The sequence below is a fragment of the Lepisma saccharinum genome, chromosome 3, assembly GCF_977018435.1.
Source record: "Lepisma saccharinum chromosome 3, izLepSacc3.1, whole genome shotgun sequence".
Taxonomy (NCBI): domain Eukaryota; kingdom Metazoa; phylum Arthropoda; class Insecta; order Zygentoma; family Lepismatidae; genus Lepisma; species Lepisma saccharinum.
The window spans coordinates 103,004,354-103,020,132 of NC_139231.1; the positions used below are offsets into that span (position 1 = coordinate 103,004,354).

A 15,779-nucleotide genomic window follows, 5' to 3' on the forward strand; every position below is an offset into this window, starting at 1 on the left:
GAGGACGTCTGGTCACCCTAGTTGTACATTTTGTTGCATTGTTTTGTCTTTCGCGTCTTCTGATTATCCCTAGGTCATTCCACATTTCCGAGACTTTTTTTTTTAAATTCGAAATAATCTCGCTCCCGTCAATCTCGAATTATTATCAGCACTGTTCGTAGTAGTTAAAATAATAACTGTTACTAATTTTTGTGCTTATTACTATTAGATACAAATTTTGTATCATCCGGTTACGCTTACGGTGCTATGGACGATAATATGAAAAGGCAAATTGGAGATTCTTTTACAAGGAAATTGCGTCAGCTGTGTAGCATATGGTTGCACAGTTCGATCAGGAACAAATTTATTGAGTCAAGTATCACTTTGTAGGTTTCCGAAGGACGTAGAGAGACGAAACCTGTGGATACAAGCAGAACGAAAAAAGGATTGGTATCCGTAAAGGAGTTGTACGACTTGCATTTTGTTGCAAGCATGTTGATCGCTTATCTGCGTATTGTGTTGTGATGAAAAGAACGGCTCTTAGTAAGATTTCAAACCGAAGCGACACGTGACAGCAGTGGTTCACACCGAAGTGACAAGCGACACAGGTCCATTTAGTCTATAAATAAGCATTTACCGTGCATGGGAAATCAAGACTCAGGCGGCACAATACACGCCATTGGGAATCTGAGCGACACGTGCAGCTTGTCGCGTCCCTTCGGTTCGATACATTTCGTTGATCACTGAGGATTCAGTTTCAAGTGGCACGGAGATTACACACCGAAGCGACAAGCAACGGCCCCTTATTCTAAAGGAAACAATCCACCTTGTATACGAGTACAACAGACCGAGGCGACACGATGCATAGTACTGAGAAACAGAACAGTCCAAGCGACACGTGCATTTTCTCGTGGTGAATTGGTTCGAAAGGAAACTTTCAGACTGAAGCGATACGTGTCTCTTGGAAACCAACATTAAAAAAATAAACAACACCTTCCCAATTAAAGCGACACGACAAATTGCAGGTGTTGCTTCTCGCTTTCATGTCGCTCGGACTGGGCCATTTTATCAATACTGTGCATTGTGTTGCCCCGTCCTGTTATTTGCGCAAGCGTGGTGAATGGTTTGCTTTAGATAAAATGCTTTTGTGCGAAATCTGGATATCGCTTGTCGCTTCAGTCTGAAAACTTCCTTGTTGTTTGAAGTAAATTCGTGCAAGTGAAAGTGGCATGCCATGTTATAGATTCTCCCGGCGAAGTTGAAAGCACACATATTTACTAGCATTTGCATGTGTCATTACTTCTGCAGATTTGTTGGCCAAGATTCACTTAAGTATACAACATAATATAATAATATCACTAGTTTTATAGAATTATCTTTCCCTCACTTTTCCATTTACAAAATCATTGAATATATCTAAACTTTCGTACTTTGTCAGTTCGTCGTGCGTGTACATGAGATACGTAGTGGTAGTGTGCTATACAACTGGTGGACACATAGACACGTCATGTTTTAATAATCTGCTCTGCAGTTGATCATCCGACGGATTCTTGACGTCCACTCCTTTATAATAGAACTTTAACAAATACCTTTCTTGACTATCGTCGCACAATTGATGAAAACAAGCGCTCATTTCTTACTTCGTATGCCGGTGAATCTGTACTGGAAACAACGGGAACTGGCCTAAACCGGAAGTTCCATAGGACCGGGCAAGATCTCACCTATGTTTATGTTTACATTTTTAACACGCTCCATTAGAAAGACTACACAGCCCCAGCGTACTTTCAATTAGTTATTCTTACTTGATTCGTCGTTACTTTATAATCTCTACCTCCTTCTTTACTCTCAATTTATAATCTCAACCGCACTAAGATAAATTCCACATAATTATAGCAGCCACTGTAATCAACAAAATTTATTCAATCCAAATCTCATTTGTGAAGGTCCTGACTTTCCAAGCAAGGGCCAGCCAGCAGTGAATATTTTGCCAGTGGAGAAATCTTGAAAGAAGCCGGAACCAGAATGAAATGAAACAGGTGGTGCCCTTTCACAGCGGTCACGGAAGGGAGGGGGTGGTGAAGGCAGGGGGAGGCATGGTCCTCTCGCCCATGGCCTGTGCTCTGGCTTAGGACACAACAGAGAAGAATTCCTAGTTCCCTGATATGTCGCTAGGTGTCTCTGTATCGCGCCGGGGCAGGAAATCTCTTTAGATGCCAATCTCCAGGCCACTGCGACTTTCGGAACTAGCCCGATGTTGAGCAGGACAATTCATTTACAATTACATATGTCAACACACTATTATAAGGTTTTTAACATTTCTAGTAATTTAATGGTAGAATATATATGATGGTAGAATACATGAAAATTATTTTACAGTTTGACAAGTTAGCAAAAAAAAAATAGAGAAAAAAATTTAAAAATGTTAAACAAAATAGAGAAATTTTTTTATCATACCTTTGAACTGAGAAATACTCAAGTATTCTATTTTATTCTTCCATTGTACAGAGCTCTACAAGGAGCTTTATGTTGTTCCTTGATGTTGTTTTGTAATTTATTGTAGAATATGGTATCTGCATTTGTTGGAGTCTGATTTGGTTATGATAAGTTTCAACGTTATCCTGTGAAAATTTGTTTTTTTGTCTAATATTATACCTATGTACTTCTTTATTTTTTATAGTTTGACCAGTACATAGTTTGACATACAAGATGGTCTTGTATACATATAAGGAATAGATAGTCATTATGCCTTTTTCTTTGAATATCTGCCTACATGGTGAACTGTAACCCATTATTGCAATTCATTATTCTGAGACCACGCTTCTGTAGTTTATGTATTCTCTCCAGGCCTGTAGCTAGAATTGATGTCCAGGGAGGGGGGCTCACGAGTTATCAGGGGGGTCTTTGTAAACGAAGTCCAATTTTCAAAAGTTTAAGAGTATTAAATGAAGGTAAATTGAATTGAATTGACTTTATTGCTGGGCGAGTTTCAGCTGTTGCTGGTCTACCACCTAATCCCAAAAAGTACAGATTAAAATTCAAATAAAATTCAAGATTACAAAGAAATTATGTGTGTGTGGGGGGTGGGGTTAATGAGTTATAAAAAAATTTAGAAATATCTTCAGTCTCCGGGAATTTTCGGCCAGTGTATAGGGCCGGTGGCAACCCACCATTGTGAGGAAATTGGGGAGCTACGAGTGAGTAGTGTACCCCGGTCTTGGAAATCTCCTACAACGGCTGGGGGTTTGACATGCTAACCACACGTAACCACATTCCAGGTTGAAGAACTCCACACCTCTAGGTAAGATTGTGGGAGTGAGACTGGCAGCCGGAAGATAGGCCCAGACCCTTTCGAGGGCTGTCGAGCCTTGGGCTATTATTTATTATACAAATACACTAGACTCTCGCTAATCCGGCCCTCAATAGTCCGCTCTCTCAGTAGTCCGGTCCACATCCAGCCTATAGTCACTCAAGTAGAAATGAAGCGCACAACAATTAATTATCGTGTTCAACAATGTTGTTAGTTAAAAATGTTAAACAATGCTATACATACGTACAGTATTTGAAATTGTGACTTTCTTACAGTAAAGTTCAGTACATACTATGGCTTCTAAAAGGAAACACGTAAAGTACAGCCTGTATAGTCCCTATGTGTTTAAACTACATAGTAGTACGTAATTTCCGACCCTCTGGAAATCCGGCACCCATATGTGCAAGCAATGGCCGGATTAGCGAGAGTCTAGTGTACTACGTTTTTCTATATCTTTTAAAACATCGATTTTAGAAGTGTTGTCTGCTACTGAAATAATCCCTTACTGCACACACTATACTACTATTGATGAAACAGATATTTATATTACACAAAAAAAGAAAAAAATGCACAATATGACATAATTAACAATTCTCAACATGGATTCCACAAGAAAAGAATCAGTAAATACAGCTATACAGTGGCGTCTCGTCCCTTGGGGCTTAGCCCCTAAAGAAAAACAGACGTATTGACGTAATTATCAATCACCATAACGCATAACTATCACACAGTCTTTTAAAAGGCGATTTTTACCACGTAAATTCATCGTCTGTTGCAATGGATACGACAGCGCTCCTAGCGGCATTGATGTCAATTATCGTTTTCCGGGGCACGTCGCAAAGGAAGGCGTGGCCTACACCCACCTACGCTACAGTGAAGGCAGTGGTGAAGGTCACATGCTAGCAGAGAGAGGAGGGAAGAGTGCAATGGATTTGAGTGCTGATTCGGAGCTAGCTCCGTTGCGTCGGGTTCGATCTCGCGTGTTGTTCTGTAGTGTTTTGGTGGCTTTCATTCGCTATGTTTGAGTGAGTTTGGCAGGGTTGATGTTCGAACACAAATTGATGAAGGACATAGGCTGTCAATTACAAGACACAGTGAATTTGTCCGAAAAAATAGGCATATATTAAATAGAATTATCGATAGCTTAAAATTCTGTGGTCGACATGAACTTGCTCTACGAGGACATAATGAAAGAGAACAATCTTTAAACAGAGGCATCTTCCCAGATTTATTATCCCTTCATAGAAGAGGGAAAACTAAAGAGGGAACTTCGTGTTCTTTATTGTAGTGAAGAGTTGAAAAACATAAATTCTATCAGTAGATTGCATTCATTTTTTATTTAAAATTATTTAGAGGGTACCTTTTCAGAAACAGTAAAAATGACAAACAGTTTTAATAACTCCAGTGGCAACAGCTGAATCTGAACGATGTTTCAACACATTGAAGCGTATTAAAACCTGCTTAAGAAATGCAATCGGACAAGACAGACCAAATGCCTTGGCACTTGCTTACAATAGACATAGACTACATTTCAAACAAAGAGGGCTTCAACGAAAAAGTAATAACAAAATTTGCTGAGCAGAAGAACAGGAGTCAACGTTCGTAGAAAGGTATGTTTCAGAACAATACCTGTTTCTTTAGTAATCATGTGAATTGTCATTATATTTTAAATTCTTTAAAAAAAATAAGTCCAGTTTTGTAGTTTAGAAGAAGAAAAATACCCGTTTTTTTGTAATTCATGTAATTTGTCATTACATTTTAAATTCTTTCAAAAAAGTAAGTCCAGTTTTGTAGTCTAGAAGAAAAAAATACCTTTTTTTTGTAATTCATGTGAATTGTCATTATATTTTAAATTCTTTAAAAAATAAGCCCCGGCCAAATTTGAGGCCACGAGACGCCACTGCGGCTATAGGTCAATTTGTTGAGTATGTAATAGAAATATTAGAAAGGCGTGAAGTGGCAAATGCAGTCTTTCTAGATCTGTCAAAAGCATTTGACAGAGTAAACCGCAAAGTGGCCATGAATAAGCTTTTTAATTATGGAATAAGAGGAAATAATGGAAAGACCATTTAATCTATTTCAATCATATTTGCAAGATAGAAATCAATACACACAAATACAATATATGAAAGAGAGTGTAAGAACGATTTACAATTCAGATAAGAAATATGTTAAAACAGGAGTAACACAAGGGTCAGTATTCATTATTTATATTGTATATAAATCCCCCAAATTCCTTTCTCGTCTAACTGCACGGAGTTCACCGTCTGATGTCTAGCGTGTTGGACCATCGTCTTTCATAACATAACAACATTATTACATAGTACACTATAATTATTACCATTACATATCGTTGTACCATTGTGGGGTCAACAGGCAGCAGATAAGTTAGGTCGAACTGTTGTTGAATGGATGGAGGTGGAACAGTTAACTATAATAAATGATGGTTCACCTACTCATATGCCTAGAAATGGAAGTAATCCGTCATCTATAGACTTAACATTAATTTCAGAAAAGTATTGTGCAGACTTTACATGGGAGGCCGATATGGACTTGAGAACAAGCGATCATTATCCATGTTGTTTTTATCTGGCTTATTGCCATGCAACAAACGAAAGAATATTAACTATTCGTAAATGGAAAGTATTCAAAGCTAATTGGTCTAATTATACTAAACTTTTAAATATTTATTTCTCAGAGGATGATGGATTAAAACCTGATAATATTACATATGAGGAGTTTGTAAAAATAATTTCGGCTGCGATGGACTTGAGTTGTCCCAGGGTGATAAAAAGTAGTCAGCAACACTTCCCAAACATATACTAGTGGACAGAAGAGTGTGCTGAAGCAAAACTACATAGAGTCAAATTAGCAAGAACGCCAACCAAATCCGGAGAACTGGATAGCATTCAGACGTTCTATGGCAAATCAAAGAGATTATGCATAAAAGCAAAAAGAAAATCATGGAAATTATTTTGTGAAAATTTGCACCCAACCATGAAATTAGGATATGTGTGGAAAAAGTTTAGGTCGCTCAAAAATCCTCGTACAGCAAATGTAGTCCCTTTGAAATCAAATTGGAAGACTGAATTTATTCAGAAACTCATACGTACAGTACCAGATGGAGTAATTGAAACACCAAATGAATCATGTAGTTACACATCAAAACTATGTTCGGCGAAAGGTTTTGCAACTCCAATTTCAAAAGAGGAAATCTATGAAATCATCGGCAACAGTAAAGAATCTGCTCCAGGGATGGATGGAATTACTTATTCGATGATTAATCACCTTCCAGATGTAGCGTTAACGGTGATGTGCACAATTTTTAATAAATTCTTAAATAATGGAAAAGTACCAGAAGGTTGGTCCAAACAGTTGATTATTCCAATTTTAAAAACAGGCAAGGACCCTCAAGTAGGTAAATCATATAGACCTATAGCTTTGACGTCAGTTATAGGAAAGATATTTGAGAAACTGATACAAAAAAGAATAGAATGGTTTTTAGAAAGCCAAAACATATTTCAGTTCGAACAAATAGGATTTCGAAAGGGATTAGGATGCCAGGACGGAGTAATCACTCTTTCCTCATATATTTTCGACTCACTGAAAAGAAACAGAATTGTATTAGCTGCATTCTTAGATGTAAGTGCAGCTTATGATAATGTAGATATTAATATCCTAATCCAAACAATGCAACAGCTAAAAATACCTCACAACTATGTTTTGATATTATGGAAGTTACTGAGTAAAAGATCTGTATATTTCCACTTTTTCAGTGAAAGTAGAAGACCGTATTCAGCCTGCAAAGGGTTACCTCAAGGAAATCCTTTAAGTCCTTTGTTATTCAACATATATATGATTGGGATGAAAAGGAAATTAATTCCAACAATCAATTATCTTCAATATGCAGATGATATCTGTATCTATATGTCCACGGCACAAATTCATACTGATTTTCCTGTTTTAGAGGAACAAATATTGGAAGTGCAAAAGTGGCTTGAAAGTAAAAAACTCTCTATTTCAATGGAAAAATCTAATATTACAATTTTTAGTAAAAAGGGAACACCTCCAATAGTTCACTCAATGTCTCGAAAAACAAGAATTCCCATTACATCCAGAGTAAAATATTTAGGTGTCATCTTGGATGAAAAACTCACTTGGAAGGACCAAATTATAGCAATACAAGTCAAATCAGAAAAAGTGTTTAATTTGTTCAAAGCAATAGCAAATACTCAGTGGGGATGTCATCTTCGAGTTATGCTTTTATTTTACAAGAATTATTTTCGGCCTATGATAGATTATTCTCTATTGGCAATGTGTAACTTGATAGAAGGAAAATTGAATTCCATTGATGTCATACAAAGAAAATTCTTGAGATGATGTTTAGGCGTTATGAACAGCACTCCAAATGTAGTAGTATACATGGAAACGGGTGAATGTTCCATTTCATGTAGACAGAAGATGTTAGCAGCAAATATGCTCTTTAAAGTGAAATCATATTGTGAGCATCCTTTCAACAATGTACTAACAAATATGATACACTTATATGAAACAGGAAAAATAACAAACAGAAAAGCTGCTATGTGGAGAGAAATATCTTTTATAAAACTTTAAATAATCTAAAGGTTCAGTTTCCAACACATTTGTTTAGTTGTTAATCCAGATGTGTGGATTAAGGAAGTGTAACATACAATTGTAAAAGGCAAAGTGTTCTTTAAAAAAAAATCTAATCTCTGTAAAATAGGGAGGAAGGACTGATAATTTTCTTGTAAAACAATTGTGTACATTTTATATGTGTATTGTTATGGACAAAAAACGGCATAAAAGCTGTTAGGTTCCAAATAAAGGAATGAATGCATGAATGAATGAATGAATACTCTCTCTTTTGTATATTGTATTTGTGTGTATTGATTTCGATCTTGCAAATATGATTGAAATAGATTAAATGGTCTTTCCATTATTTCCTCTTATTTCATAATTAAAAAGCTTATTCATGACCACTTTGCAGTTTATTCTGTCAAATGCTTTTGACAGATCTAGAAAGACTGCATTTGCCACTTCACGCCTTTCTAATATTTCCGTTACATACTCAACAAATTAACCTATAGCCGTATTTACTGATTTTTTCTTTTGCAACCCATGTTGATAATTGTTAATTATGTCATATTTATTACAGAATTTTATTATATTGTTTGAGACAATTTTCTCTATAAATCTTGAAAATTTAAATGTCAAGGTTTTCGGCCTGTAATTTTTTACTTCTGTTTTTGAGTCATTTTTATGTATGGGTATTATCAAACTATTTTTTATTACCTTTAGAAATATTCCAGTTCTTAGAGATGCATATACTGCATGCAATAACGGTTCAACTATGTATGGGGCACAGTATATTACTAGTTATGGTGTACTGTAAACATGACATTAGCATTCAATAAGAGGTTTGTGTTTTACCTGAGATTGCTATAGTTGTTCTTTTACTTCGTATGTGTCCTTTACGCCATTAAACTGAAGGATTAATCTGTATCAAATGAATAGGAAGAAAAGTAATCATAAGTGGTGTATAGTTTCAGTATGCACAAATTCAAGTATTAGATACCCAAAGAAGAAATTCTATTCTGTTCACGGAATTAGAAATTTATTTATTTATTATCCTGCGCACAACAGGCATCTGTCCTTTTACAGTGCACAGTAAATGTCTTACATAGGATTTATACACATCAAAATAATATTTATACACATTTCAGATATAAAAAAAAATACATATAGGGGTTATATATATCGTCCTTCAACATTACCGTGGATAAAAAATGAATCAAACCTTACACAATTACATTCATATATGTATGGGTATATATATATATACACATAAAGAAGGTAAAAATAATAATAATAGTATTAATAATAATAAAAAAATAAAAAATAAAAAAAATTAAGCAAGAATGTTGTCCATTAAATAGCGTTTATACTCAGAAAATTTAGCAAATATGTCCAAGTGTATGCCCCTCTCTAACCATTCATTATACAAGCTACACATTCTTCGCAGGGGAGCCATTTCTGCTGATTTTGTAAGGGTGCGGGAAATTGCAAAGAGTTGCTTTCTTGATCGCAACTTTGGGTGGGGGACATAGAAAGCTATTTTTGAAAGCAGAGAGGAAGAATCCAATTTGTCGTTAAGAAGTTTGAAAAGAAAAAGGAGCTGATGTATGGTTCTTCTGTTTGCAAGGGAGGTAATGTGTAATTTAATTAGTAATTCGTTATAAGGTGTCATCTTTGGATATGCACCATCTATCCTAAAAACTATATAGCGAGTGAACTTATTTTGAACTTTTTCAATAACATCTATTTGTTTACTGGTTTGTGGACTCCACACTATAGATGCGTATTCTAATTTGGGCCTAACATATAGGTTAAATAATGATAACAACGCTTTTTTTCCATTGAATTCTTTTGCAGTTCTCATAATGAACCCCAGTTTTCTATGCGCGTCATTAACAGTCTTTGTGATATGTGACTGAAACGATAATTTATCATCGAACACTACACCAAGATCTGTTATTGAGTTTGCACTGTCTATTTGTGTGTGTGCTATTTCGTAGTTATAGTGTATTGGGGATTTCAATCGGGTAAATGTTACGGCCCTGCATTTCTTATGGTTAAGATTAACTTTATTTGCCTTACACCATGCATTGAGATTTTCGATATCCTCTTGTAATTTAATGGAATCATCTTCATTGTGGATGCTCCTATAGAATTTTAAATCGTCAGCGAATAAGAGTTTCTCGGAATTTCAAAGCTGTTTTGGTAGGTCATTAATTAATATTAAATACAACAAGGGACCAAGATTAGAACCTTGAGGTACGCCTGAGCCAACTACAAATTCATCGGAGCAGCAACCTTGATAATTTACGTATTGTTTTCTGTTTTTGAGATACGAGCACATTAAATCTACGAGGGAAGAGGAGAAGTTACAAAATGCTAATTTTTTCAAGAGAATATCATGGTTTACAGTGTCGAACGCTTTGCAGAAATCTGTGTATATAACGTCTACCTGACCTCTGTTGTCAAGTTCGGTGGAAATGAAGTTTGAAATTTCTACGAGGTTCGTCACGACAGATCTCTTTGGTACGAATCCGTGCTGGTGCGAGGAGAGAATTGGTTTTACGTGAGCAAAAAAGTGTTTATAAAGAATCTGTTCTAATAGTTTAGCTGGCGCAGAGAGTATCGCAATTGGTCTGTAGTTTGAAATTTGAGATTTATCTGATGTTTTTGGTATGGGACAAATTTGGGATAATTTCCATTTATCTGGAAATCTCGATGTTTGTATTACAAGGTTGAAGAGTATATGTAGCGGATATTTTAGACTTTCACCACACCCCTTGATTACGTAGGGGGGGATAAGATCAGGCCCTGCCGTTTCTTTAGGTTTAAGGTTCTTTATTGCTGCTTCTACTTCAGCGATTGATATATCCTGTAAATTTAGAGAAGATAGAAGGGCGTCGGTTTCAGACAGAGGGGTTGGTGGTTCGTAACAAGACGGTTCCTGTATGTAAACAGAGTGAAAGTGTTTCGCAAACGCTTCGGCAATTGAGTTGTTGCTATCGAGTTCTTGATTTTCATGACAGATAAGTTGTGCGTATGATGGTCGTTTTTTATTTCTTATGAAGGACCAGAATTGCTTCATGTCCCCTGTTTTAACACTAGCTTCAATGCTTTTCAAGTAGTTTGAGTACGCATCCTGAATATTCTTTTTTAGTCTGGTTCGTATATTTTTGAATTTTGTTGCATGCATTTGAGTATTCCCTACGTTATGCTTCATTTTACAATGATGTTTTGCTTTGGATGCCAGATCCCTTATAATCTGTCGCGTGAACCAACAAGGGTAGTGGCGGGAGGAGGGGGTTGAAAGAGGAATGCAATCATCGAACACGGACGTGACGATCTGATAAAATGTTTCAACGGCAATATTAACGTCTGAGCACAATTTCAATTCTTCCCAATCTATCGAAGTAAATTTTTTATGCATACTGTTAAAATCAGCTTTCCTAAAATTGTAGCGTTTCTCGTTTGGTTCCGGATTTCTTGTTTTACAACGTACATGACTTACTTTCAAATATAAAGTAGGGTGATGCTTATCCTCAGGAACGGACAGAGGTTCTTCCCTGGACAATTTTATGTGGTTCAGATTTGTTAGTACTAGGTCAAGCATTTTCCCATAATTATTCCTAATATTATTTTTGTTTTGTAGACCAGTTAGTTGGAGAAAGTTACATAATGATTGACAGGTTTTATTGTTGTTTAATGCTTTGCAATCTGTATCGCGAATTTCCGGAATGTTAAAATCATCATTTATCAGAATCGGACTCCCCGGCGGGCAATGCATAGTTATACAGTTGAAAAGAGCATCATACAGGGCAATATCAGAATTAGGAGGTATATAAATTGCACACATATATATATAACTACCAGGAATTGTTCGAATTTTAACTATTATAATATCAATATTTGGATCATCTATTAAACATTCTACTTGAATCGCAATAAGTTCCCTTTTGATTCCAATCATTACACCCCCTCCCAGGTTTTTGTTAGTTTGCAACGATTTACGATCGGCTCTGAATACATTGTACCGGTCATCAAAAAGTTCAGAACTGTTATGTGTTGAATTCACCCACGTTTCGGTACAAATGACTACATCATAGTTATTGGCGTTTATGGCCACGTAAAAATCTTTAATTTTAGTACGTAAGCCACGAACGTTCTGGTAGACAATATCCAACAAGTGTTTTTCACGACGTGTGTCATTATTCTGGCCGTCTACAGGGTTTAGAGAGTGTATATTTCTGTTCGGTTTATTTTTGACACAGGAGTTGAATCGAGGTTCTGAACTGTCACTCACTGATAATAACTTACCGGTTTGTACCTCCTGGGCAGTGGTTTGGAGCAGTTAGTCGAGAAGACAGTATCAGCAGAGCTACAACATGTTTTTTTTTTTTTGTGAAAATCATTTCAGTATAATTACTTTTCTCGTCGTGTGGCATCAGTAATATTATAATAATAATAAATAGTATTTATTAGAGCGGGCATGTTTTGGCCTCGGCCGTTCTTACAACAGACCCTTGTCTTGGAATACAATGGAATAAAGGGTATACATTGAAAGAAATAATAATAAAATAAAAACATGAAGAGGAATACAAACATGTACAGAGTGCATAGGCTATTTGAGGTTATTTACGTAAATTTTGAAAAATAACCATACCTCGTCCAAAATTAAATATATTTTTATGAAAATTGGTACATATGAGAAACAAAAGCTTCTGAATAGGTTTATTCTATAAAATCGCCTTCAGCCTCAATAATGTTCTTGAGATTGGACCAAAAGCGTTGGCAGGCCTGAATCAAGTGGTCTCTGGTGTTGTGTGGATGTTTATTAGTCTATCTTTCAACAACGCTCCACTCATAATAGTCCAAGGGATTAAGATCTGGAGAGTTAGGGGGCCACATGTTGGGTGTGACATGGTCATGGAGATTGTCTGACATCCATTATTGGGTATGGAGATTGTCCGACATCCATTCTTGGGTAATGTGAGCCTTATGAGAAGGAGCAGAGTCCTGTTGAAATACGTACGGCCTGCCATTGCGTACACTGTCTATCCAGAGCTTAACAACACACTGCAGAACCTCAATGTAGGCTGTAGCATTAACTTGAAGACCCTGTGGAAAGAAGTGGGGTGGCATGACGTGTCCTTCGTTACTCACAACTTGGTATGCATAACTCTGGGAACTTCAGAAGGATCCTTACATAACCCTCTGTTATTTCGGCGATTGACATTTTGGTCTTGATCAAAGTTTTTCTCATCAGAGAAAAACCACAGCATGCCATGTTACTCAGGTTTTTTTTACTTTGCTGAGTAACCATTTTGCACGGATAAGATGATTCTCTTTTGTTTTAGCAGATCTGAATTGACCTTTGCTCATCGCATACGACTTGTATCGAATGTCTTTATGAACCAATGTTCGAATTGTGCTCTCTGACACCTTGAGTTCCTTTGCAAAGGGCCTCATTAACTTTTCGAGAGTATCATTGATAATTTCCTGAACCTTTCGGACAAATTCTGGTGTCAAGATAATGTCAGAACATCGAGAATGCCCTTTTCGCTTCGAAACTCTTGTAACATTCAAACTGGAGGCTTCCAACTCTTTCAGAACTTTATGGACAAATGATCTGGCAACATTCAGGAACCTGGCAATTTCTAAATCTTTGTGTTTTGCATGTATGGTCACAATCACAGTGCTTCTTTACATTTCTCGAGTTAATATAGGTTCAGTCATCAGCAACAGAAACGACACATATATAAGGCATAAAGTTTTTATACATTGAAAATGTGGTGTCCTCAAATAGCCTATGCACCCTGTACAATGAAAAAAAAGGTTTATCTATAAATTATTGAACATAGGTACCTAATATTTGTTGCTTTTGTCTTAGTACATATACAGGGTGTCGCAAAACTCTTTCAACAACGCTTGAGTGCTGGTAGATATCATAAAAACAAGTAACTTTTCCCTATAAAGTTTACCTCGAAAGCGCTTAGTTTCTGCACTATAAGCGCTTAAAATCTATCATGTAAGTATGCAACCCAACACAGCAAACACTTGCTCTGACATAGCTACCAAAGGCACGTGGCAGGGTTGCCACTAGCTTTCCTCGTTAAGAGAGACGACTTGAAAACAACAACTTGGGAGTCTTGCCTGAGCAAAATCCAAAACATTAATGATACTTGCGATGTTGTAAGAAGGAAGCATTGACAGTATTTATAAACTGACCAAGACAAATAATGGGCGGACTGAAATTCAAGATTACTCATTCTAAAATATCTCCATAATTGATTGATTGATTTGGTTTATTTTAATTCGTTTTTCTGCCACATTTGGCTAATCGCGAAGATGAGGATGATATGATGAAATAACAAATGACACCAATGTCTAGACCAGGATTTAAACCCGAGAAATAACTGGCGCCGTAGCGAGCTGTGCTAACCACATCACCACGGAGTGTTTCGTGTATCATGCGATATCAACAACTGCAAGGGACACGTGAGATATGGGAAATCCACGAACGAACAATATTTTACCTTGGGAACATCCATGGCCTTATATTGCTGATTCTTGACATGGCTTTTACAGTGCAGAGTTGTCAGCTCTACGTCTAACCCCCAATATGAATGGAGGAACTACTACACAAGACAAACATAAACACATTAGACAGCACAATTACTAGACAAGACGAACACAAACACATTCACATCCAAAATGCAGAAGATATTTCTCTCACTTTAAGTCTTATTTCTCAAAACATCCATTTGAGATAATGCATTATTCATCTACTAGCTTGATAATGCAGATGCAAGCAGATTATAATTTCCTGCTTCAAATTTAAACTTGGCACTTTTCACAAGTACCCAATCTTTTTGAAGATTATGCCACTATAAAAGCATTTTCAAGATTCTGTTATGAACAAAAATGTCTCTATACAGTTTAAACAAACTATTAAAGATTAACTTGCAAAGTATAATCTTTCAAAATATCAAGATTTATACAAATATCAATCCTTCACCAATTTTACTTATCCACCATCCATCATCAGATTACTCCAAAGTCACAGACACCTACGTGGGTCGTTCAATATATAAGTTTCCGTATCGTATCGTACCCAAGGTATTGGGTAAGAAGTATAAAGTCTTAGCATAGCAGGAAGCAGAGAAAGGAATGCAGAATAAGCAATTAGGCAAACGTTAGGTGAGTGTTGGGATTGTCAGGAGGTGTGATCAGTTGGCGAGAATAGGAGAGAGAGTAAGGTCTGCGGATTGTGAGAGAAAAGCAAAGTGGAGAACGATTATTGGACGATGGTGCGTGATAGATTCGATGTCTGACAGGGAGGTCAGACAAGTGATAGTTGAGAGGACAAGTGTAGGAACAATCTTCATCTATTTGTAAGGCAAGTAGTATCCTTTTCTTAACCAATCCATATCGGTTCAGTCATGGAGAGTATAAAACCCATATCTAATCTAAGTTAATTTCTATCGCCATTCCTTTAAAAGTAACCTCTTGCATTTATCACATTTAGGCCAAGTGAGTGATAACCATCTGAGAGATGAATGAGAAATGATTACATCACCCAATTCAATCTAGAGGTTCTTGGTTCGATCCCAAACGCAGCATGGAAGTTGCGTTACGTGGTGGAGGTGAGGGACAAGAAATACTACTGTACGGCAGACTTGAAGAGCGGATTCTTTAATATTCCTCTCACCGAGGATAGTAAGAAATATACAGCATTTACAATACCAGGAATGTCACAGTATCAAATGAACGTCGTGCCACAGGGCCACGTCAGTTCATCAAGTGCAATGACTCGTTGCATTCACCTAGCGTGCTCAAATTTGGATCCCAATCACGTTGCCCATTGTGTGGATGATTTATTTTGCTTTGGAAATACCTT

At 36.6% G+C, this 15,779-nt stretch overlaps 1 pseudogene; it reads right to left on the bottom strand.

The window, feature by feature from the left end:
• Positions 1–12,826: 12,826 nt before the first annotated feature.
• Positions 12,827–13,615, bottom strand: LOC145985622 (uncharacterized; annotated as a pseudogene).
• Positions 13,616–15,779: the final 2,164 nt, after the last annotated feature.